The sequence below is a fragment of the Suncus etruscus genome, chromosome 16 (genome assembly GCF_024139225.1).
Source record: "Suncus etruscus isolate mSunEtr1 chromosome 16, mSunEtr1.pri.cur, whole genome shotgun sequence".
NCBI lineage: Eukaryota > Metazoa > Chordata > Mammalia > Eulipotyphla > Soricidae > Suncus > Suncus etruscus.
Genome location: NC_064863.1, coordinates 9436539 through 9460932, shown reverse-complemented (window position 1 = coordinate 9460932; position 24394 = coordinate 9436539). Strand labels below are relative to the sequence as shown.

At 39.2% G+C, this 24394-nt stretch overlaps 1 non-coding gene across 1 annotated transcript; it reads left to right on the top strand.

Moving 5' to 3' along the window:
- The first annotated feature begins 21353 nt into the window (after positions 1 to 21353).
- Positions 21354 to 21484, top strand: LOC126032684 (small nucleolar RNA SNORA51). The gene has a single exon (XR_007503908.1). It is a non-coding gene; the product is annotated as a small nucleolar RNA SNORA51 (small nucleolar RNA).
- The last annotated feature ends 2910 nt before the right edge of the window (positions 21485 to 24394 follow it).

Sequence of the window (24394 nt, the reverse complement as noted above, 5' to 3'; positions counted from 1 at the left end):
TGGAGTGAAAATTGGCCATTGGACTGCTGGTCAGAATTGATTTTTGAATAATGGATAGTGATAGTCACCATTGTGCTTTACAGAAATACTCAACATTTTTCGGTTTGTTTTAGCACCAAGGTTTTTAAATATATATAAATATTAAATTTAAATAAACATTAAATTTAAAATTAAAATATTAAAATTTAATATATATATGTATATATATATGTACCATATGGTCCACCCCAAGCCAGGGGCAATTTCTGAGGGCTTAGCCAGGAATAACCCCTGAGCATCAAATGGGTGTGGCCCAAAAAAACAAAAATTAAAAAAAAAAAGAGAAGGTGTCCTCGACAATAAGTGCAATATGGTTTTAGAAAAAGGGAATCCAATATAGTTTCTATAAATAGGAAGACCAGTGAGAGGAAAGCTGTGACTAAGACATCTGGTTTTAGATTGAGTCAAAAATGTCAACTTTGGCATGTCATTTGAAATGGTATAACCTAGCCATCTAAGACTTCCACGTTTTAATTATCCACTGTCGTGTAGAGTGTCACTGAGCTGTGGCTCTTTACCAAAAATGCCATGCAATATGAAACACAAGTATTGCTGCTTGACTGGGGTGGGGAGGACATTGAGGAATGGAAATATGAGAGAAGAAACACCCGTCTCTAAATGTGCCTTTACATCTCTCAGATGGCATAGGAATCCCACGAATGAGCCCTCTAGGAACTTGTCCCATTGGAGTTAGGTGGCTTTTGTTTGGTCCCCATGTCACTCTTATTACTCTGAGCATTACTGGCCAAAGCTCACCAAAGCTCACCAGAACTACTCTTACTCATCCCTGCCTGCTTAGGGTAGATGAGGCTTACCTCAAATATACCACATGCAACTGGTATTTGACTGTTGACTTCAAGAGGTTCCTTGCTCCAAACTGTCTCATTCCACTAACATGAATTGGTTCTTTTATGGAGATCCACAAACCGTTTATCAGGCAAGAGTTTGCGTGCAGAGCCTGACAGTCTGGGCTCCAGGTGGGCTCTACTTAGGTGGGTATTTTTTTCTGCCAAGATGCTTTTGGTTTTTTCCTTATTAAAATATACCCAGTTGGAACCTCACTGTGTCTTCATCATTGCCAACTGTGAGTCAGTCTCAGAGTGGGCACAGGTGAAGCTCAGACTAAGATTCCATTACATTATCTAGAAGAAGAAAAAATACCCTCTATATTCACTCATTTTTCTCCTAAGTCCAGCACAAAGGCTCTTCTATATCTCAGATTTCAAGATCTCAATTTTATCCCTCTAATGAGAGTATTCCCCAGTTTATCATTGCATCTGAAAATATTCTGCTATGTTTTAAGCCATACATTTTAATACATTCATTTCCCAAATCGTCCCAAGGAGATTGCTAAGTATAGGGACTTGAATTGAGTCTGAAGTCTTCCTGGAATAATTAAAAGAATACTCACCCCAGGGCCACAGGATGCATTTATTATTCTGCTAGACTCTGCTGCATACTATCCTAATAAACAACTCTGGTGGAGAAGAAAACAAAGTGAGCAAGTTTAACATTGAGCTTCACAGATGGGGGGAAGGCAAAGAGCTAGGCTCATTGGAGAAATATTTTCTTTTCTCTGACTTGGCTGTAAATGGTATTATAATAGAAAATGGAAAAAGCACTTGTGGTTAATTTAACACATCTTTTTAGTAAAACGAGCTTTGGAAATATGACCAGACTTTTATTATATAAATAGGGAAGTCGTTTAGATGGGGAAGGGATGACTTGCTTGAACTCAAATCCTACGACCCAGACATCACTTGTCCATCATCTGTTGCCAAATAATTCTATGCAGGTAGTTCTGAATCATAGTCATTATCCTTGGACCGTTTGTTAATGGCTGTTACTGACTAGAAATGACTCGTGGTGTTTACCTTTCCAGGGCCTAACCTTTTTGCATGTAACAGAATCTTGCTGCCTAGGAAGAGGAAGGTTTTGATGGTAAAAATCAGTTCTATTCTAAGTCCAGCTAGAAAGCTGAAAGAGTAGGGGATTTTTTTTTACCTAGGTCCTTGAAAAGACTTCAGCCTCTGATATTATAGAAATGATTTCAAACACTAATAGATGTGTGTGCTTTCTTTAGAGAGAAGATGTGTTTATCCTAGACTCTCTTGGTTGGATAAGGCAAACTTTAATCTAATGATAAATCCCTGAAAAATTGGCTGATAACTTAGTTATAGAGATCCATGGAAACATTTCCAAGCTTTTATGATCTAAATGGAAAATAACCTTGCTTGAATGCAAATTTTATGAGCTAGACATTAATTAATGCTTCTGTATATGGTCAAATAATTTTGTGTTAGTAGTGTTGAGAATCATAATTGGTATTTAAGAACCATTTTTATAAATATAGAATAAGACACATATAAAATATAAAATAAGAGATTGATATAAATGCACCTTAATCACTCACTGGGGCAAAGATATTGATGTACTCTAATCAATCAAACTGGGCCATGGCTGTATACCTGACCTATGCATTAATATTAATAATCTTCCATGGCAAACTGGAAAATGGGAAGAAGTTTCCTTTAGCCACCAGAAGAGAAAATTCAGTAAATCATGAAAAACAGGTAAAAGTGTAGCAAACATATTCAAAGGTTTTGTGATTAGGAGGTTAAAAATATTAGTTTTTTTTTTTAATTTTATTTTACTACAGGCAGGAACCATGTTATGTTCCAACCACTTGATTATACTAAGTACTCTTCTGGCTCAAGTTGTGGAGAAACATTTGGTTTTTATATAGAAATGCCTTTTTCTCTTTATCTACATATTTGTGCTCTGATCTCTCATTGGCAATATAAATATGTTTGTGATGTCATTTTTTTTGTGCGAGACATATTGTGTTTGGGTTAATTTCACTGTTACAGGCTACTTATAATTTCATCCATTTACTTGGAACAATGAAAACAACTCTTTACTTGGTAAAATGTAATTTGCACATGGTGTGATTCGTTTTTCCTTACCACCTGCTCTTCTGGGAATGTATATTGCTCTTCACAGGATTATGCATTCCTGAAAAGGACTCAGTTTCTCTTGACCTCAATTTCTCAATTTCTCTTTGAGATACTTGTTTCTCTGGAATTCTGTTAGAATTCAGGAAAGACCTAACACAGGGGTATCTCATATGCATAGTCATTTCTTCCCTCAATATTCGAGGTAACTTTCAGAGTAATTCTACTCTGGTGCAATATGAACACAGAACTACATAAACACCCACTCCACTTATTAAGTGACCTGTTTTGTAATGAAAACTAATGATAGTTTTGGACATTCTAAAAAGGTGAGTAATCGTTCTTGGAACTGGTAGAAATAATGCTTCAGGAAAATAGAAATTAGACAGTTTTGTGTGGATATGATTTTTTTAGGGGGCCGGTCACACCCAGCGATATTCAGGGGTTAATCCTGGCTCTGTGCTCAAAAATCACCCGTGGCAGGCTCAGAAACCATATGGGATACCAGGAATCAAACTACCATACATCCTGGGTTGGCTGCATGCAGGGCAAACACCTACCACTGTGCTATCTCTCTGACCCCTGTGGATAGGATTCTTAAGTAGAAAAGAAGACTTCAGGGGCCGCGAAGGGGGCACTAGAGGTAAGGTGTCTGCCTTGCAAGCGCTAGCGTAGGATGGACTGCGGTTCGATCCCCCAGTGTCCCATATGGTCCCCCCAAGCCAAGGGCAATTTCTGAGCGCATAGCCAGGAGTAACCCCTGAGCATCAAATGGTGTGACCCGAAAACAAAAAACAGAAACAAACAAACAAAAAAGACAAAAGAAAAAAGAAAAGAAGACTTCATTGAAAGTAAATTCGTACGCCCAGATAGTGTTCCATTAAAATTCTGATGATGTTACAAAAAGATCTACTGGAGGGGATATTAGATCATAGGTTTTTCTGTGTAATTTTCATGTGGAATGGGAAGGTCTGACAATACTGCAAGGAGTAGTAAAGGAGGGTTAACATCTCAATGTCAGGTGTCCTGCGTTTACTACTGTCAACTCTTTGGTCTGTAGGAAAATGCAGAATCAATAGTTGCCATTTTATCAGTGACCAAGGATATTAAAATACGCCACTGCTAGAATTATACCTGCCAACTTCCCTCAACATAACAGTAGGAGATACAAGTACAAGACGTTAAATAGGAATGCTATATTGAGTCCAAGAGAGTTTTAATTCTGGACTGGGGTGGTGAAAAATAGGACATTGGTCAATTAAAAATCACAGTGAGAGAGAGTGAGACAGAGACAGAGAGAGAGAGAAAAAGAGAGAAAACAACAAATAAACTCAGGTAGTTCTTCCAAATCATTGTCCTCTAGAGCTTTTGGCTTTTCTTCAAAGATCATGTGTTTAAAATGAAATTCCCCTTCCCAGCTCACACATTGAGCACTTCTATGGGTTTGAGAGACTTGTCAAGAGATACTTGTTTCTCTGGAATCCTGTCAACAAAGGCACCCTTTGCCATTCTCAGAGGCTCTGTAATCTCATCACCGGGAAGCAACCAAGTCACCTTCTGGATGATTTAAGTGTATGGAAGCGGTTGTTCTCCAAACACACAGATACGCTCTGTCTCAGGCTTTGCTCAAGTGTTCAAATGCCAGAGAAATGAGGGTGCATTTGCAACTGTTTATAAAAGAGACACAAGCCAGATACCTGGTTTAACTAGAGATTAGAGAACAGAGCAATTGCTATTTTCCCCAGCACCCCTGAGCCCAGGAATTGTCGGTGGATTCCTGACAAGAAGCAGAAGATGTTGCTGAAGAGAAGTATCCCCAGAGCTTCAACTTGGGATGTCTTTGCTTTGAACATGAGCTCAAAGAACCTTGGTGTTCAGTCTGGGGAGAAAAATCTCCTTTGATAGTCTGTGTGTGTTCTCATACTGTTGTCCTTGCACAGAACAGATTCTGGGTGGTACCCTAGAAAAATTCTTCCAACTTGGTTTTCACTCAGTAACCACTTGAGCTCTTCAGAGTTTTCCTTGTTTACCAAGGAACTCTTTGCATCAGAGTGAGAAGTGGTGGGTACTAGGCGGCTTTGGAGTTGGACAGACCCAGTGAAATTTTGTTATTGCCCCTGCATATCTGTGACTAGGGAAGTAATTTTCTTGAGTGGACATCCACTATTGAGAATTGGGGTATCATCTTTGACTGGCTCTCTTTCCACAAGATGATCAGCTCTCTCCTTTTCTTTGTTCATATTGTTAGGTGGCCATATCTGCAGACCTGGCCCATAGGCTGGAGTAGGAGGAATATATCTCCTTCAAGTTAGTGTTTAACCACCAACAGGAGACCCTTTTAGGCTTATTTCTGCTTTTGTGTCCACCATGGTATTGGCTTGTAAGATGGTACTCACACAAGGTAACAGTTCTACAAAATGAAGTCAGGAATCAAAGAAGACCAATTGTTGGAGATTTATCAGAATCTTTAATGATCTCTATAGAGAACAAAAGCTAATGAGAAATGAGATATGAGGGTTTGTGTTACCGACGTATCACCTTGTCTTTTGGCAGTGATTACAGCATCTGTTTTGTTGTCTCTCCTCAAAGAATACTGTAAATGGACCGGAAATTGTATTTTTAATAATTTTTTTAATGTAAGCACTGTGGTTACAGAAATGTTCACATTTGGGTTCCAGTCTTAAAATGTACACCCCCTTTTAACCAGTGCGACTTTTTTTTGCCACCAACAAATAGTTTATTGATATCTGAACAAGTGTGACTTTTTTTTTTTTAACTTTGTGAATAAAGTGGTTTTTTGTTTTTTGTTTTTTGGCTTGGGAGAGGCTTGTTTTATTTTTGATGACAAAATTAATAGTATAAGAGAGACTCTTTACCCAGAAGACTCAGCGCAGGTGGAGAATATAATTACACTAAATTTCCAGGGTAAGTCATTTTAGTTAAAAAAAAAAAGAGGAAAATCGTTTCAAATCTATATCCACCCCAGGTACTCTCACACCAAATATCTGAATACTCACTGTTTTGGTACTTTCAAGTCTTTGCTATCTTTTGAAAGGAATCTCGTGTTGACCACTTTATTGAAATGAAATTTCTGCTCCTTAACAGCATGGCTAATCAAATAATTTCTGCTCTATTTTCAATATTAGTGATCATTTTCTAAGAGGTTATTTACTTATTTTAAATATAATTTTCACAACTAACTCCCCCACTAGAACATGAGCTTCATGATAAATTATTTTATTTATATATAGATACACACATATTATTTTGTTTATACACACAGACAGCACCGGGAATGATATCTATAATAGGTGCTCAAAAATAGTTTTTGAAAAGTAGGAAAAAAGAGGAAGATGAAAGGAAAGAATGGAAAAAGAAGAATGTGACAAGATCAAGCATTTTGTCTTATTCCTTATTAATCCCACTAGAAGCATTCTGTGAGCATGTTGGTGAATGAATGAAGTAGTGCTCGAGGCTTTTGATGTTTCCAAAACCTTTATTTGTACCTGTAGATTTTAGTGATAGTTTGAGGAGTTCTTGTGAGTCATTTGTCATGACTCATTGGTGTCAGTGCAGAATAAAAGACTATCTATGTGCTTTTGAGTAGTGTCTTATTTTCTTTACTGAATTACTATTAAAGAGAGCATGCATTGAAAGAGAACTTTGGCAGCTACGAAGACCCCAGTGGGTAGTCCATCCATTCCTTTTCTTTCCCTCCTTCCTTTCATCCCTTGTCCTCCTGTTCTCTCACCTCCTACTGCCAGGCTCAAGAATTCTTCATAAAGGCCTTTAAGTTTCTGTAGAAACCAAAGTCTTTTAATGCTGAATCAGTGAGACACCTTATATCTTGGGAAAGAAATGGTGTTAAATCCCCAGGAAAGTGAGGAAGTTGGCTGCTGGCCTGAGGACAGCATTGAGAAGCAGCTTGGAAAAAACATGAATGCTTATTATCTCTGACAATTTCTTTTTTCTCTCAAGCCATCTTCCTTCACCCACCAGACAACTTTCCATAGGCAATATCCAATGATGGGTACTAGATATATACTTTCTTAATTTGTTAGTAATCATTAGCACTTGTGTGATGTTGGCTGCACTGCTTTCATACTAGTATTAGGGATTTTTGGAAAAATAAACTTGTTTAATTGCTTAGGTGTAGGTTAAATTTTAGTCATTATTAGATTCTTGATATTCATTAGGATTGATTCTACCTGTTCTTCATCTGGAAAAATTATTTGATTTCTATATTAAGTTCTCAAGAGCTACTAAAGTGGCTGGGGTTTGGTTAGGCACCATAGAGGCACAATGATAAATTAGATTTAAGTCTTGTAGGAAATCGAGAAGACAGCTAATAGTGACTTGAAATTAAACCATATGAGAATGGTTCTACTAAGAGCTTTAATTTGGTGACAGCTAGTAGTGGTTGGGCATTCACGTACACACACAAATAATTTGTTTCTAGACCTCCAGTTAACATCATGTACGAAGGTAAAATCCAAATAGATTAAAGACCTTGATATCAGACCTGATACCATAAGGTATATAGAACAACACGTAGGTAAAACACTCCATAACATTGAGACTAAAGGCATTTTCAAGGAGGAAACTGCACTTTCTAAACAAGTGGAAGCAGAGATAAACAGGTGGGAATACATGAAGCTGAGAAGCTTCTGCACCTCAAAAGAAATAGTGCCCAGAATACAAGAGCCACCCACCATGTGGGAGAAACTGTTCACCCAGTACCCATCAGATAAGGGGCTAATCTCCAAAATATACAGGGCACTGACAAAACTTTACAAGAAAAAAACATCTAATCCCATCAAAAAATGGGGAGAAGAAATGAACACTTTGATAAAAAAAGAAATACAAATGGCCAAAAGGCACATGAAAAAATGCTCCTCATCACTAATCATCAGGGAGATGCAAATCAAAACAATGATGAGATACCATCTCACACCACAGAGATTGGCACACATCACAAAGAATGACAACAATCAGTGCTGGCGGGGATGCGGAGAAAAAGGAACTCTTATTCACTGCTGGTGGGAATGCCATCTAGTCCAACCTCTATGGAAAGCGATATGGAGATTCCTCCAAAAATTGGAAATTGAGCTTTCATTCAACCCAGCTATTCTACTCCTAGGTATATACCCTAGGAACACAAGAATACAATACAAAAATCCCTTCCTAACACTATATTTATTGCAGCACTATTCACAATAGCCAGGCTCTGGAAACAACCAAGATGCCCTTCAACAGATGAATGGCTAAAGAAACTGTGGTACATATACACAATGGAGTATTATGCAGCCGTCAGGAGAGATGAAGTCATGAAATTTTCCTATACATGGATGTACATGGAATCTATCATGCTGAGTGAAATAAGTCAGAGTGAGAGAGAGAGAGAGAGAGGCAGAATAGTCTTACTCATCTGTGGGTTTTAAGAAAATTAACAGTCACTTTTGCAACAATCCTTAGAGACAATGAGAGGAGGGCTGGAACTTCCAGCTCACTTCAAGAAGCTCACCACAAAGAGTGGTGAGGGCAGTTATAGAAATAACTACACTGAGAACTACTATAACCATATGAATGAATGAAGGAACTGGAAAGCCTGTCTGGAGTACAGGTGGGGGTGGGGTGGGATGGAGGGAGATTTGGGACATTGGTGGTGGGAATGTTGCACTGGTGAAGGGGATGTTCTTTACATGACTGAAACCTAATTACAATCATATTATGTTTAAATAAAGATACTAATAAAAAAGAAAAAAGAAAAAAATATTAGCAAATTATAATGAAATTGCACTCTACATTAACCAAGATGCTTTTCCCCAGCTTTTTTGCATTTTAACCATCAAATTGTATATTTTGGAAATGATCCAAGGTCTATTTAATAAAGATTCAGCAAATTAAAAAAATTGTTTAAAACAACTATACAAGTAGTATTAGTGAAATTCTTTGCAAGTACTAACTTACCTCTGTCACATAGATGAAGTGACTGAACACAAACAACAATCAGGTAAATTGAATTGCTCAGTACAACACACTTATTAAGTGTTGGAGAGATTTCCAATTAGTATTTAGAGCTGGATGCTTAATTATTGTCTTACTCTGTTTGGGTTACAGAATATCAGTGACTATGTGGCTTAAGCAACTCATTTTTAAGGAGGACAAAAGTACAAGACTATAACGATGTTAGATAGGGTGTCTGATGTAGACCTACATCCTGGCTGGGAGCTAATGGCTGTCTCTCCCCTGTGTTATCACATAATAAAAAAAGCTTTCTCACACTTTTTTTCCTATGGACAGTGATTCATTTATTAGGTCTCTACACCCTGTATTCTATCTCTATGTTTTTCATCCTTGTGACTAGGATTCCATATGGAATGCTGGGATTCGAATCACCGAACTTCTGCATGCAAGGCAAATGCATTACCTCCATTCAATCTCTCCGGGACCTCAAAAACTGTTTTTTGAGCACTATTATAGATATCATTCCAGGTGCTGCTTATATGTATATGTATGTATGAGGAGCTTTTATTTGGATATATTTTAGCTGGTACTCTTTGGGCATCCAGGATGTGGATGCAAGCATTCTTCTCTTCTGCTCTGAGAATTTCTCCCCAATGTTGCCTTTGACTGTTGCTTCTTCATAGGGTTTTATTTTTCCTGGTCCTCTGGTACTCAAATGATTCTTATGTTGTTTCTGTTAAATTTATCTCAAAGGTCTAATGTCTGGTCACTTATTTTGAGGATATTTTTCATCTTTTGTTTATTTTAAGTCTCTTCCAACTTTTTCTGCAAAATGGAGGTGCAGTGCAGCTCATCTTTCTGCTCATTCATTCTGTCCTTAACAATTTGTAGATACTCTGGTGATGAGGCTTTTCAGTGAGTTTTATTTATCTCACCTATCATGTTGTTCCATCTTGATAGTTCTGTTTGAAGTTTTTCATTTCTATTCTCAGATCCTCTTGTGTCTGTTTAATGGGCTGCTGATCCAAATGGGTTTCTTTGAGTTATTTAAAACAGTCTTAACATTTTCTCTCTAAAGTCCTGATCAGAGATGTTATGGAGGTGGCTGATGTTGGTTGAGTCTTCAGAACTAGCATCTGTCATCACAAAGATGTGTTGGGGTTCTTATTGTTTTCCCATCGTGACCTTTGTAGTGCGTTGTTGTTTTGTTATGTAAAGGGATAGGGCTCCTTGACGAGAAGAAATGTGCTGCTGCTGAGCAAAGTGAAGCAGCGGTGCTTAAGCTCAGTCACCTGAATTCAGTTCAAATAGAGTTTTTTTTTTGGTATAAATTTTTTAATATAATTTTATTTTAATCATAGTGGCTTACATATCATTAATGATAATATTTTAGGCACATATTAATATAAACACAGGGGAGTTTCCATCACCGAATTGTCCTCCCTCCACCTCCATTCCCGTCTTACCTCCCATATCCTCCTCCCTCACCGCCCGGGCTGCCAGAAAAAGTGGTCCCCTCTGTGCCTAGCTAAATACTTAGTGGTCCTACACCTGCTTGGTCTTGGTACCTCCCTTGTTTCCTGCTCCAATTGGGAGGCAGGACTAGATAGTTCAAGTTATGTGGTTTTGTTTGAAGAAGAGAAAGGTACTAAACTGGGGGAAAAAAATCAAATTCGCCGAAAATGGGCGGAATCCTTCTGGAGGCTCTCATCCTAGGTTTGAGAAACGAAGGTGGAAAAGGAGGTGGAACACCACTACAGTACAAAAAGAAATGTCAAATAAAACATCCAGTGAACACTCCAACAATAAAGATAAGCACCAAATAAAGGCCATGATCTTGAGATAAAAAACATGGCAGAGCACATAAAGGAAGAAAAGAAAAGAAGAAAATAAAAACAAATATAAATGGAGACAACAACTTCAATAACCACACCAAAACAAAGAAATAGACAAAAACTAGATAAATAACTTAAAAAAATTTTTTTGTGCTTTTTTTTTTTTTTTTGCATTTTTTTTTCCTTTTTTCTTCCCTCCTGTACAGACACAATAAATAATACGGTTTAGTCCAAACTCCACCCACAGTTCACAACCACTACTGCCTCTGCTGGTCAGCAGTCTATTTATTTTATTTTTATTTATTTTTTCTTTTTTTATTTAAACACCTTGATTACATACATGATTGTGTTTGGGTTTCAGCATGTAAAGAACACCACCCATCACCAGTGCAACATTCCCATCACCAATGTCCCAAGTCTCCCTCCTCCCCACCCGACCCCCGCCTGTACTCTAAACAGGCTCTCCATTTCCCTCATACATTCTCATTATTAGGACAGTTCAAAATGTAGTTATTTTTCTAACTAAACTCATCACTCTTTGTGGTGAGTTTCCTGAGGTGAGCTGTAACTTCCAGCTCTTTTCTCTTTCGATTCTGAAAATTATTGCAAGAATGTCTTTCATTTTTCTTAAAACCCATAGATGAGTGAGACAATTCTGCGTTTTTCTCTCTCTCACTCTGACTTATTTCACTCAGCATAATAGATTCCGTGTACATCCATGTATAGGAAAATTTCATGACTTCATCTCTCCTGACAGCTGCATAATATTCCATTGTGTATATGTACCACAGTTTCTTTAGCCATTGGTATGTTGAAGGGCATCTTGGTTGTTTCCAGAGTCTTGCTATGGTAAATAGTGCTGTAATGAATATAGGAGTAAGGAAGGGGTTTTTGTATTGTATTTTTGTGTTCTAAGGGTATATTCCTAGGAGTGGTATAGCTGGATCGTATGGGAGCTCGATTTCCAGTTTTTGGAGGAATCTCCATATCGCTTTCCATAAAGGTTGAACTAGACGGCATTCCCACCAGCAGTGGATAAGAGTTCCTTTCTCTCCACATCCCCGCCAACACTGTTTATTCTCATTCTTTGTGATGTGTGACATTCTCTGTGGTGTGAGGTGGTATCTCATCGTTGTTTTGAATTTGCATCTCCCTGATGATTAGTGATGTGGAGCACTTTTTCATGTGTCTTTTGGCCATTTGTATTTCTTCTTTGTCAAAGTGTCTGTTCATTTCTTCTCCCCATTTTTTGATGGGATTAGATGTTTTATTTCTTGTAAAGTTCTGTCAGTGCCTTGTATATTTTGGAGATTAGCCCCTTATCTGTTGGGTATTGGGTGAATAGTTTCTCCCACTTAGTGGGGGGCTCTTGTATCCTGGGCACTATTTCCTTTGAGGTGCAGAAGCTTCTCAGCTTAATATATTCCCATCTGTTAATCTCTGCTTTCACTTGCTTGGAGAGTGCAGTTTCCTCCTTGAACATGCCTGTAATGTCCAGGAGTGTTTTGCCTATGTGCTGTTCTATATATCTTATGATTTTGGGGTTGATATCGAGGTCTTCAATCCATTTGGATTTTACCTTCGTACATGATGTTAGCTGGGGGTCTAAGTTCAATTTTTTGCAAGTGGCTATCCAATTGTGCCAACACCACTTGTTGAAGAGGCTTTCCCTGCTCCATTTAAGATTTCCTGCTCCTTTATCAAAAATTAGGTGACTGTATGTCTGGGGAACATTTTCTGAGTATTCAAGCCTTATTCCACTGATCTGAGGGCCTGTCCTTATTCCAATACGATGCTGTTTTGATAACTGTTGCTTTGTAGTACAGTTTAAAGTTGGGGAAAGTAATTCCTCCCATATTCTTTTTCCCAATGATTGCTTTAGCTATTCGAGGGTGTTTATTGTTCCAAATGAATTTCAAAAGTGCCTGATCCACTTCTTTGAAGAATGTCATGGGTATCTTTAGAGGGATAGCAGTAAATCTGTATAGTGCCTTGGGGAGTATTGCCATTTTGATGATGTTAATCCTGCCAATCCATGAGCAGGGTATGCGTTTCCATTTGCGCGTGTCCTCTCTTATTTCTTGGAGCAGAGTTTTACAGTTTTCTTTGTATAGGCCTTCACATATTTAGTCAAGTTGATTTCAAGATATTTGAGTTTGAGTGGCACTATTGTGAATGGGGTTGTTTTCTTTTTTTTTTTTTTTTTTTTTTTTTTTTTTTTTTTTTTGGTTTTTGGGCCACACCCGTTTGACGCTCAGGGGTTACTCCTGGCTATGTGCTCAGAAATCGCCCCTGGCTTGGGGGGACCATATGGGACGCCGGGGGATCGAACCGCGGTCCGTTCCTTGGCTAGCGCTTGTAAGGCAGACACCTTAGCTCTAGCGCCACCTTCCCAGCCCCGGGGTTGTTTTCTTAATGTCCATTTCTTCCTTATTACTATTGGTGCATAGAAAGGCCATTGATTTTTGTGTGTTAATTTTGTAGCCTGCCACCTTGCTATATGAGTCTATTGTTTCTAGAAGCTTTTTGGTAGAGTCTTTAGGGTTTTCTAAGTAGAGTATCATGTCACCTGCAAACAGTGAGAGCTTGACTTCTTCCTTTCCTATCTGGATTCCCTTGATATCTTTTTCTTGCCTAATCGCTATAGCAAGTACTTCCAGTGTTATGTTGAATAGGAGTGTTGAGAGAGGACAGCCTTGTCTTGTGCCAGAATTTAGAGGGAAAGCTTTTAGTTTTTCTCCATTGAGGATAATATTTGCCACTGGCTTGTGGTAGATGGCCTTAACTATATTGAGAAAGGTTCCTTCCATTCCCATCTTGCTGAGAGTTTTGATCAAGAATGGGTGTTGGACCTTATCAAATGCTTTCTCTGCATCTATTGATATGATCATGTGGTTTTTATTTTTCTTGTTATTGATGTTGTGTATTATGTTGATAGATTTACAGATGTTAAACCATCCTTGCATTCCTGGGATGAAACCTACTTGATCGTAGTGGATGATCTTCTTAATGAGGCATTGAATCCTATTTGCCAGGATTTTGTTGAGGATCTTTTCATCTGCATTCATCAGCGATATTGGTCTATAATTTTCTTTTTTTGTAGCATCTCTGTCTGGTTTAGGTATCAAGGTGATGTTGGCTTCATAAAAGCTATTGGGAAGTGTTTCTGTTTTTTCAATTTCAAGAAAGAGTCTTGCCAGGATTGGTAGTAGTTCCTCTTGAAAAGTTTGAAAGAATTCATTAGTGAATCCATCTGGGCCTGGGCTTTTGTTTTTCGGCAGACATTTGATTACCGTTTTAATTTCATCAATGGTGATGGGGGTGTTTAGATATGCTACATCCTCTTCCTTCAACCGTGGAAGATTTTAAGAGTCCAAGAATTTATCCATTTCTTCCAGGTTCTCATTTTTAGTGGCATAGAGTTTCTCAAAGTAGTTTCTGATTACCCTTTGAAAAAGTGATCTCTCCTTTTTCATTGCTAATACGAGTTATCAAGTTTCTCTCTCTCTCTTTCTTTGTTAGGTTTGCCAGTGGTCTATCAATCTTGTTTATTTTTTTCAAAGAACCAACTTCTGCTTTAGTTGATCTTTCGGATTGTTTTTTTGGGTTTCCACTTCGTTGATTTCTGCTCTCAGCTTTGTTATTTCCTTCTGTCTTCCTATTTTTGGGTCCTTTTGTTGAGCACTTTCTAGTTCTATTAGCTGTGTCATTAAGCTACTCAGGTAAGCTCCTTCGTCCTTCCTGATGTGTGCTTGCAAAGCTATAAATTTTCCTCTCAGTACTGCTTTTGCTGTGTCCCATAAGTTCTGATAGTTTGTGTCTTTATTGTCATTTGTTTCCAGGAACCTTTTGATTTTCTCCTTGATTTCATCTTGGACCCACTGGTTATTGAATATGAGGCTGTTTAACTTCCAGGTGTTAAAGTTTTTCTTCTGAGTCCCTTTGGAATTCACAAATAATTTCAGAGCCTTGTGGTCAGCGATGGTAGTCTGCAAAATTTATATCCTCTTGATATTATGGAGGTATGTTTTATGTGCCAGCATGTAGTCTATCCTGGAGAATGTCCCATGTACATTGGAGAAGAATGTGTATCCAGGTTTCTGGGGATGGAGTGTCCTATATATATCCACTAGGCCTCTTTCTTCCATTTCTCTCCTCAGGTCTAGTATATTCTTGTTGGGTTTCAGTCTGGTTGACCTATCCAATGTTGACAAAGCTGTGTTAATCTCCCCCACAATTATTGTGTTGTTATTGATATTATTTTTCAGATTTGTCAACAGTTGTATTAAATATTTTGCTGGCCCCACATTCGGTGCATATATGTTTAGGAGAGTGAATTCTTCCTGCTCTACATACCCCTTGATTAATATAAAATGTCCATCTTTGTCCCTTACAACCTTCCTGAGTATAAATTTTACATTATCTGATATTATTATGGCCACTCCAGCTTTTTTATGGGTGTTGTTTGCTTGGATAATTTTTCTCCAGCCTTTTATTTTGAGTCTATGTTTGTTCTGACTATTCAGGTGCGTTTCTTGTAGGCAGCAGAAGGTTGGATTGAGTTTTTTGATCCATTTAGCCACTCTGTGTCTCTTGTCTGGTGCATTTAGTCCATTGACGTTGAGAGAAAGAATTGTCCTGGGATTTAATGCCATCTTTATATTGAAATTTGGTGTGCCTTTTGGTTAGTGTTGTCTTAAATTAGGTCTTTCAGTTTTTCTCTTAAGACTGGTTTTGTGTCTATAAAGTTTCTGAGCTGTTTTTTTTCTGTGAAACCATGTATTCTTCCATCAAACCGGAAAGTGAGTTTTGCTGGGTATAGTATTCTGGGTGAAGCATTCATTTCATTCAGTCTTGTCACAATATCCCACCACTGCTTTCTGGCATTGAATGATTCTGGTGACAGGTCTGCTGTAAACCTCAAGGATGCTTGCTTGAATGTAATTTCCCCTTTTGATCTTGCTGTTTTCAGAATTCTGTCTCTCTCTGTGGGATTTGTCATTGTGACTAGGATGTGTCTTGGGGTGGTTTTTCTGGGGTCTCTTTTGGTTGGTACTCTTCGTGCATTCAGGATTTGATCACATATATTCTTTAGCTCTGGAAGTTTCTCTTTAATGATGTTCTTGACCATTGATTCTTCCTGGAAATTTTCTTCCTGGGTCTCTGGGACTTCAATGATTCTTAAGTTGTTTCTGTTTATCTTATCATAGACTTTTATTTTCATCTGTTCCCATTCTTTGACTAATTTTTCCATTGTCTGCTCATTTGCTTTAAGTTTTTTTTCCAATCTCTCCTGCTATATGGAATTGTTATGTATCTCATCTTCCACAGCACCAAGTCTATTCTCAGCTTCTGACACCCTGTCCCAGAGCTTATCTATTTTGTCATTCATTTCGTTTACTGACTTTTTCAGGCCTGTTAGTTGACATGTTATTTCAGTTTAGAGTTTTGTGATTTCTGTCTTCATATTTTCTTGGTTCTTATTAGTGTTCTGTTCAACTCAATCCATGGTTTCTTTGAGTTCTTTGAGCATCTTCCATATTGCTAGTCTAATGTCCTTATCTGAGAGGTTGATTAGTTGGTTGGTCATTATCTGGTCATCAGAATTGTCATCTTCATTCTCTATGTTTGATGCTGGCCTGCGTTGTTTCCCCATTGTCACACTTGTATTGTGGGTTTTCCTACGTGTTGTGGTGGTATTCATTGGTTATATGATGCAGGCAGTACACTCCTCTGGCTCCTCCCTTTCTGGATGGGCTTTCTTGCCTCTAAGGGAGGGGAGTCTTCTGTGGATGAAGCCTCACACTGGATCAAATTTTACGCCGGAGCATGCAACAGAGAAGGCAGTCCAGAGAGAAATGCTTGCTTCTGTGATCTAGCACAGTTCTTAGTGTGATTTTTTCTTCTTGTTGGATGGTGTTCTTTTCTTAGAAAGAGCCCACGGCCGCGTAGCGAAGTGAAGTGGCCGTGCTCTGCTGGAGCCTCTTTTCGGCCCACTTCCAAGAGTTTCATGCAAGAGGACAGTAGACAGACTTACGCAGGTAGCACTCACAGTTTTTCACAGTTGGGCCCCACTGGGCAGGTGTAGTTTCGTGGATTTTCCCAGCCTGATGTCACAAACAGGGGACCCGGCTTCTGCAAAAGCTAGCCGGTTTTTATGTTCTGGAGTCCCGCCCTGAAAATCGCCTCTGAGAGAGCGAGTTTTCTGGGGCCTCTTTTCGGTCCACTCCAAGAGTTTCACGCAAGAGGACAGTAGACAGACATAAACAGGTAGCACTCACAGTTTTTCACAGTTCAGCAGTCTATTTATTTTTAAATTTTTGCCTGGGTTCACTCACTTCAGTTCAGTTCAAAATGGCCTAAATCTTATTTTTAAACTCTAAACTTTTCTTTGGTAGTAGAATCATGTAGTGAACCATCATTTTAATTATTGAACTACTGACAATCATTTACAAATTTGTTCAAGTATAACTTTATAGAGAACTATGGCAGTAGTAAATATATAACATTTCCTTTTGATTCTTTATATTTGATAACTCTTTGCTGAGACATTAAGACATTAAAGCTTAATCTTACCAACGATGTAATAGTTCAGTGAAAGGCTATGATTTAGCTACTCCAAAATCCTGGGGAGGAAATTTTATTAATAATAACACTGGTACAGAAACTTTAGTCTTTTTATCCTCATGTTGAGAATTAGTAAATACTTAGAGAAATGAGTGATGTTTCCTTTGAAATAAAGTTGTGAGTTCCAAGGTCTTCTCTTGGCCTTCATTAGCTTCCTATGACTCTTTTTCAGATAAAGATTGGGGGTATCTGCCCATGGAAGTGGGGAGGTGGTCTATTTTTCTCCTTTCTCTATTGGCCTTGCTGATATTCTCCAGGTCAGGCAGGAGAAAAATCCTCAGGGTTACAGGTTCTCAGGTTGCCTCCTCTCACAAGCAGTCCAAGTCCCTGTTATCTTGTTACTACTAGGCAGTGATGAGACTTTGGATCTCCACAGTTTCCTTGAATATAGTTATTGAGTTGAGGATGTGTGATCCCTCTTACAGCCACATTGTGATAGATTTTCAGTAAAATTTCAGTATTATCCAGGGATAATACCTGAGTTAGAACTAACCCTTGAGCATTGCTAGGTATGGCACCCCCTAAAACAAACAAAACAAAAAGAATAGGTAGGATCTCCTGTCTGGGTACTTGTAACCAACAACAAATGAATTTGAAATTCCATAGACACCTCATCAGTGCATTAATCCTCATGGTAAGGACCTACCCATCTTCTACAATTTCTGTGCCCTCAGGAATTAGAAGTAGTTTTTCCATGTTTGTTTTGGAAGTTTACTTTTCCTCCCTGCAGTGCAGGGCCAGAAATATAGTACAGCATGGAAGGCACTTGCCTTGCACACAGACTGCTTGAGTTTGATTCCTTGAGTAAGCCAGGAGAGATCCTTGAGCACAAAACTAGGAACAAACCTGGAATACTGCTGGGTAGTATAGAAACTTACCTGTGAGTTGTTAATGTACTAATTCAAAAAGTGTGCTTATAATAAAATACATGACGATTTCTGGTGGTAGATAAATAAATCTTGGTTACATAAATTTTAATATAGAAAAATAGTATAGCATAATCACGATGCTACTGTTTAACAGGTAGGAATAAAATTAAATAGTGAAAAAAAACATGATTTAAATAAGGATAAAAAGTTTGCTGATTTTGCAGATGATTAAGGTAAGGAAGAATTTTGTTTATGGTCCCTGACAGCTTGGCCTTGGCCAAGCAGAAATGAACTCTTTCTTAATAAAATCTCTGACCACCTTGATCTTTCATTGGAGAAATTTCTAGGTGCATTTCTAGCTCCAGGAGGTTGTAGAAAAGGACAGAATGTACAGTAGGAATTTGGGTGTGGGCACCAGCAAGCCAATTTGGAGCTGTTGAAGAGTGTGGGATGAAGAAGGAAACCAAAAGGAACAGAGAGAACTGGTGTCTGATAATAAACCTTCAGTTCAGTCCTGGGCTACCCACACCCGTGGGTGGCCTCTCCAAGTTACTGCTCTTCTCTGTTGAGGATATTTCAAGAAAAAAGGGTCCACATTAAGGATTTAAAAAATTCTTGTCCAGACAGTGTTTCTTTTTAATTTTGTTCTACCATGTACACTTTTTTGGTGACTTCGGATTGGAAGAATGTTCTCATCCCAATGGAAGTACTTTTTTTTGGGGTGGGGGTTTGACTGGAACACTTAGAGAAAAAGAATCTGTTCTATGTGAGACTCACCACTCTTGGTCCCACATTGGCTCCACCCATGCCAATGACTGCCTAAGAGTGCAGCTGGCGCTACCCAAAACCAGTTCATGAGGGCAATCTAACCTTGGCTGCCTAGGGACTGTATCCAGCCAATATGCTGTGGACAAAGGCATTTGGCTCACCAGAGAGCATTTTTTCCCCATTTGAATCATATGGGTAGCTTGGTGGCAGATGCCATCTTGGGCCTTAGACTATGATAGAAGAAAATCAATCAAACCCTCTTTTACTTATAGACAAGTGAGGAGGCCAGGAGAGGCAGGAGTAATTTCATGATTGGTTCCTTCTGTGGAAGAGGGCTATGGACAGCAGTTGGAGAATGAGAGGTAGAGCCTCTATCAGGGAGGAAGGAGGGATCCTTTTAGGGGAGGTGAAAATGATGGTAGTGGAGATCTAAAGAAATAGGAAGAGGCAGGGACAAGAAAATTAAGGTGTGTGTGTGTGGGGGGGAGAAGAATGAGCAAGCACAAAGTCTTAGAGATAGGAGAAGACTGGCGCCTTTCCAATGGTGAGTGTGGTTGGAGGGTAATGGGTATGAGTGGGTGAGAAGTGGCTTGGGGAGGAGGCTGAGCCAGAGAGTCTGGCCTTTGTGGGCATGGTAAGGAGGTTTTCTTGGAAGAGCCTGGAAAGCCTTTGCAGTGCTCATCCCTATTGACCATGACTGGAGCTTAGGGATGAGGTAGGCGCAGCCAAAATGGCCTTTCTCCAGACTGACTCAAACCCATGCATCAGGAAGCTGTCTCCAGGCTGTCGGTGTAACCCTCTGTGGACTTTTGACTCATGTTTCCATTTTTCTATCCATAGACACAGCATATCAGATTCCGGAAGATCTCATTCTGCATAGTCTGGGTAGAAATGAAAAGTTCTATTGGCAATAACCATGGATAAATTTCCTTCGCAGTTAAAGAGGAGGCTGGAGGAGGAGAAAGTGTTCATGCTTGAAGTCTAACCTTCAGGAATTTTCCCTTATCACCCTGAGCCTTACTTTTATCATCTGAATATAGATATATAAAAGTATCCTTCATGTCTTGCTGCTTTCAGTATCCTATTCCTATCTGTGGGATTTGTCATTGTGACTAGGATGTGTTTTGCGGTGCTTTTCTTTGGGTCTCTTTTAGCTGATACTCTTTGGGCATGCAGGATTTGGTTGCATACAGTCATTATCTCTGGGAGTTTATTTTTAATGATGTCCTTGATTGTTGATTCTTCCTGGGGATTCTCCTCCTGTGTTTCTGGGACTCCATGATTCTTATGTTGTTTCTGTTGAATTTATTGAACATTTCTATTTTCATCTGTTCAAAATCTTTGAGTATTTTTTCCATTGTTAGTTCATTTGCTTTGAGATTCTTTTCCAATCTCTTTTGTTGTATGGAGTCATTATGCCTCTTATCTTCCAGTTGATTAATTCTGTCTTCAGTTGCTGAAGAGGCTTTCCATAGAGTTTTGTATTAACTATACTGCATTTTTCAGTCGCATTACTTCAGTTTGGAGTTTTCTGATTTCCATATTTGTTGTCTGTTTAGATCGACCTATGCTCCCTTTGAGTTCCATGAACATCTTCCATATCTCTACTCTAAACTCCCTTTCTGAGAGGTCAACCAGGTAGTTGGCACTTTTTGGCTCATCAGAACTGCCATCCTCATACTCCATGAATGCAGTTGTCCTTTGTTGTTTCCTCATTGTCACCCTTTAACTCTAATTCTGTATATTGCAATGAGGTTCGTACTACATAAAAAGGGCGAGGCCGCTCCGCTTTGCTCTGTGGCTGTGCTTTTATTTTTTTTCCCTGTGTTCTTTTTGGTTGGACCCAGGGATCACAAAGCAGCTTCAGGTGTGGCCCTCAAAAACAGTCTGCTATAGCCAAGGCAGGTAGGGGTCAAAGAGCCGTGGTTTGATCCACTCCTACCTTCAGTCAGACTCCGGAGAGCTCAGCTCTCTGTGTTCCTCCCAGATGGACCCAGGGGTCACAAAGCAACTTCAAGTGTGGCCCTCAAAAACAGACTGCTGTAGCAAGTCTGCTGTAGCTCACCACAGGGATTGTTTAGTGCAGTCACAGAAATAATTACACTGAGTACTATCATGACAAAATGTGACTGAATGAGGGAAGTAGAAAGCCTGTCTAGAGTACAGGCCAGAGTGGGGTGGGGAGGAAGGACACTTGGGATATTGGTGATAGGAATGTTGCACTGGTGAAGGTTTAAATATATATATATATATATAATAAGAATATATATATATAATAAAAAAAGAAAAGATAAGGCCTCCCAATGCTTACTACAGGCTGTGTTCTTTACACTGACTGTATAGAAGAGGAGGTACAGTAAATATTCCCATATACACCTCAAACCAGGCCCTTTTCCTGGTCTGTATTGTGAATGGGGGGACAAAAAAAAGTATCCTTTATGAGAGAGAGAGAGCCTGAGAGGAGAGAAGAGGCAGATGGATGAGTTCTTAAAAAGCATTATGCATTGTACATAATTACAAGATACAATGGGTTGCTCTTCTTTTCTCTCTTTTTTTTTTTTTTTTTTTTTGGTTTTTGGGCCACACCCAGTAACGCTCAGGGGTTACTCCTGGCTATGCGCTCAGAAGTCACTCCTGGCTTGGGGGACCATATGGGACGCCGGGGGAACGAACCGCGGTCCGTCTCCTAGGCTAGCGCAGGTAAGGCAGGCACCTTACCTCCAGCGCCACCGCCCGGCCCCCTGCTCTTCTTTTCTCAATGGTCACCCACTACTAGGGGGATGTGGAGGAAAATTAAGCCAGTGCTTCCAAAGTGTATCTAAGCTTCTTTATCCACTCCATTCACATACAGGTTCTTGGGCTTGGAGAGATAGCTCAGAGGTCAGACATCAAAGCATCCACCAAGACCCTAACATATTGTTTTCTAACCCCACTAGATATAACTTTAGGTATTTTCCAAATATTTCCAGGGTATTTCTGAAGGTATCCGGCATCAAAGTATTAAAAAGTCCAGTATAGTTGGCTGGGTATCACCTGGAGAATATCTTGGACCCCCCAGAACTTTGTCTGAGAACCTCTGCTCCCCTAAAAGAAATGTAGGCTCATTGTAGACTCTCAGAATAAAAAATTCTGCATATGGAGCTCAGAAATTTATTTGCTACCTCCCTTTAGCTAATTTTCATGTATGTAAGGATTTAAGAATCACATACCTAAGGAAAACACCTATGTCAAGATGGACACATTTTAGTTATCAAAGTTTACATTATTTCAGAATCCAAGAATGTTATTCAGGCAAGGATTAACTTGAAAATACTAAGATCATGACCAGGTCAAGAATTTTAATTTAAGTTTTAAAAAATGAGGTTGAGGGGTCAGAGTGATTTACAGTTGGGAGGGTATTTGCAAGTGGACAACCCAGGTTCAATCCCAGGCATTTTATATAGTTCGCAAAGCCTGCCAGGAGTGATTTCTGAATGCAGAGCCAAGAGCAACCCCCCCAAAAAATGAGGTTGAGGGGTCAAAGCAGTACAGTGTGTAGGGTGCTTGCTTTGCAAGAGACCTGCTGGAGTTTGGTCCCTGGCATTTCATATGATTTCCTGCATCTGCCAGGTATAATTCTTGAGTGCAGAGCCACCCCTGAGCACTGCTGGGTGTGGCCCCAAACAAACAAACAAACAAAGAAACAAATAAATAAAAACTCCTCCCTAAAACCAACTAACCAAGCAAAAGGCATTTCAAAAAAAATGGGCCGAGGCTGAACATTTCTGGGGAAGTTTCTGGAACAATACCATAGAATTCTGAAGAAACAGCTTTGGTGTGGACTGGGGTTGAGGTGCTTGGATTTTATGGGGTGTATGTGGTAGGCTGGGCTGATTTAATGATGGGGATAGGATCCTTCTGAGGGTCAAGCTCTGTGACAGGAAATGAACCTTGGGTGATGGTGCTTGAGGTACAAGTCCGAACCTGTCCTTTCTAGGTTTCTCAATGGAGTCACAGGGCTGCAAAAGCAGCTTTTCTTTGTTTTCATCAATCTCTGTCCTCTTGCTGCGGAGGAGTCCTCCTCCTCACCGCCACGTAGGTGGCAATGGATCCACAAAGGACATGTTTTTATTAGAGTAATGGTAACACTTTCTTCAAGAAAAGAGAAACGCAATTTTGTTAATGAAAGTCATGTGTCGAGACCAGGGTGGATGGGAACTACTGGGTCTGGTTTGGCCCAGGATCAAAACCTTCCGGGAAAACACAAACGGTCAGGGCCACACCCAGAAAGTCCCATTTACCTCTGTTAGACCCATCTGCTTTGCATTAGAGAAAAATAACAGTTCTCCCCCACTGCCATTTCATAAATATAAAACGTGTAATAAAATGGTTATTAGGAGGTAATCAATGGTGCTTATGTTTTCTTTTGTGTGGATATGGATGTACTCAGACTCCTAGACCACTGTAAGGCATCTATTCTATGAGTGGTCAAAGGCCATTTTGCTTCTTGCCCTCAGTAGATCAGAAGGTAGGGTCACTGAGATTTTTGTCGTGTACTAGGGAAACATCTCTGGGAATCCTTATCCTGGGAGCAAAGAAGACAGTGTTCAGGAACCTTTCACTGACAAATTCTGCTTTGCAGCTTTAAGTTTGAGGTTGAATGCATTCACATGATAAAAGGTAGAAACCCAATGAGCTTTACCTTGCCACACCCATTCCTTCTTACTCCTCTTACTCATCTTTTCCTATCTGAGCGATTCAGGAAAATTTGTAGAATATTAAGGAAATTAAGGGGTTTAAAAAAGGTTAAGGGACAAGAGAAATAGTATAGTGGGTAGGGCACTTGCCTTGCAAGCCCCCAATCTGAGTTCAACCCTTAGCACCTCATGTGATCCCCAACCCACCAGAACTTTCTGAACATAGAGTGACTCTTGAGAATCACCAGGTAAATCCCCGAGACATCAATATTTAAACAAAATGTTAAAAGTCCCCATTAAAAAACTTTGAGTTTTCCCTTTGTCTCTTTAAGTGCTCCTTTAACAATTAAATGAGGTCATTAGCAATTTGGAATATGATTTAATAAGATAATATATAAATGCAAATAGGGACCTACTAAAATTGATTTATAAAGCTATGTCCACTTAATTAAAATTTATGGCTCAAAAATAGTATTTGTTGCATCAAATAGCAAATTTTCTCAGAAAGAAAAAACATGTATTTCTTCACTTCATTACTTTCAGTACCCACCACAGAATCAGATTCCTTTTCCAGGTTAATACATGCCTACTGGTTGCTCAGTGAACATAATTTGTTGCATCAGATAGAAAATTTTCTTAGAAATAAAACATATACTTCT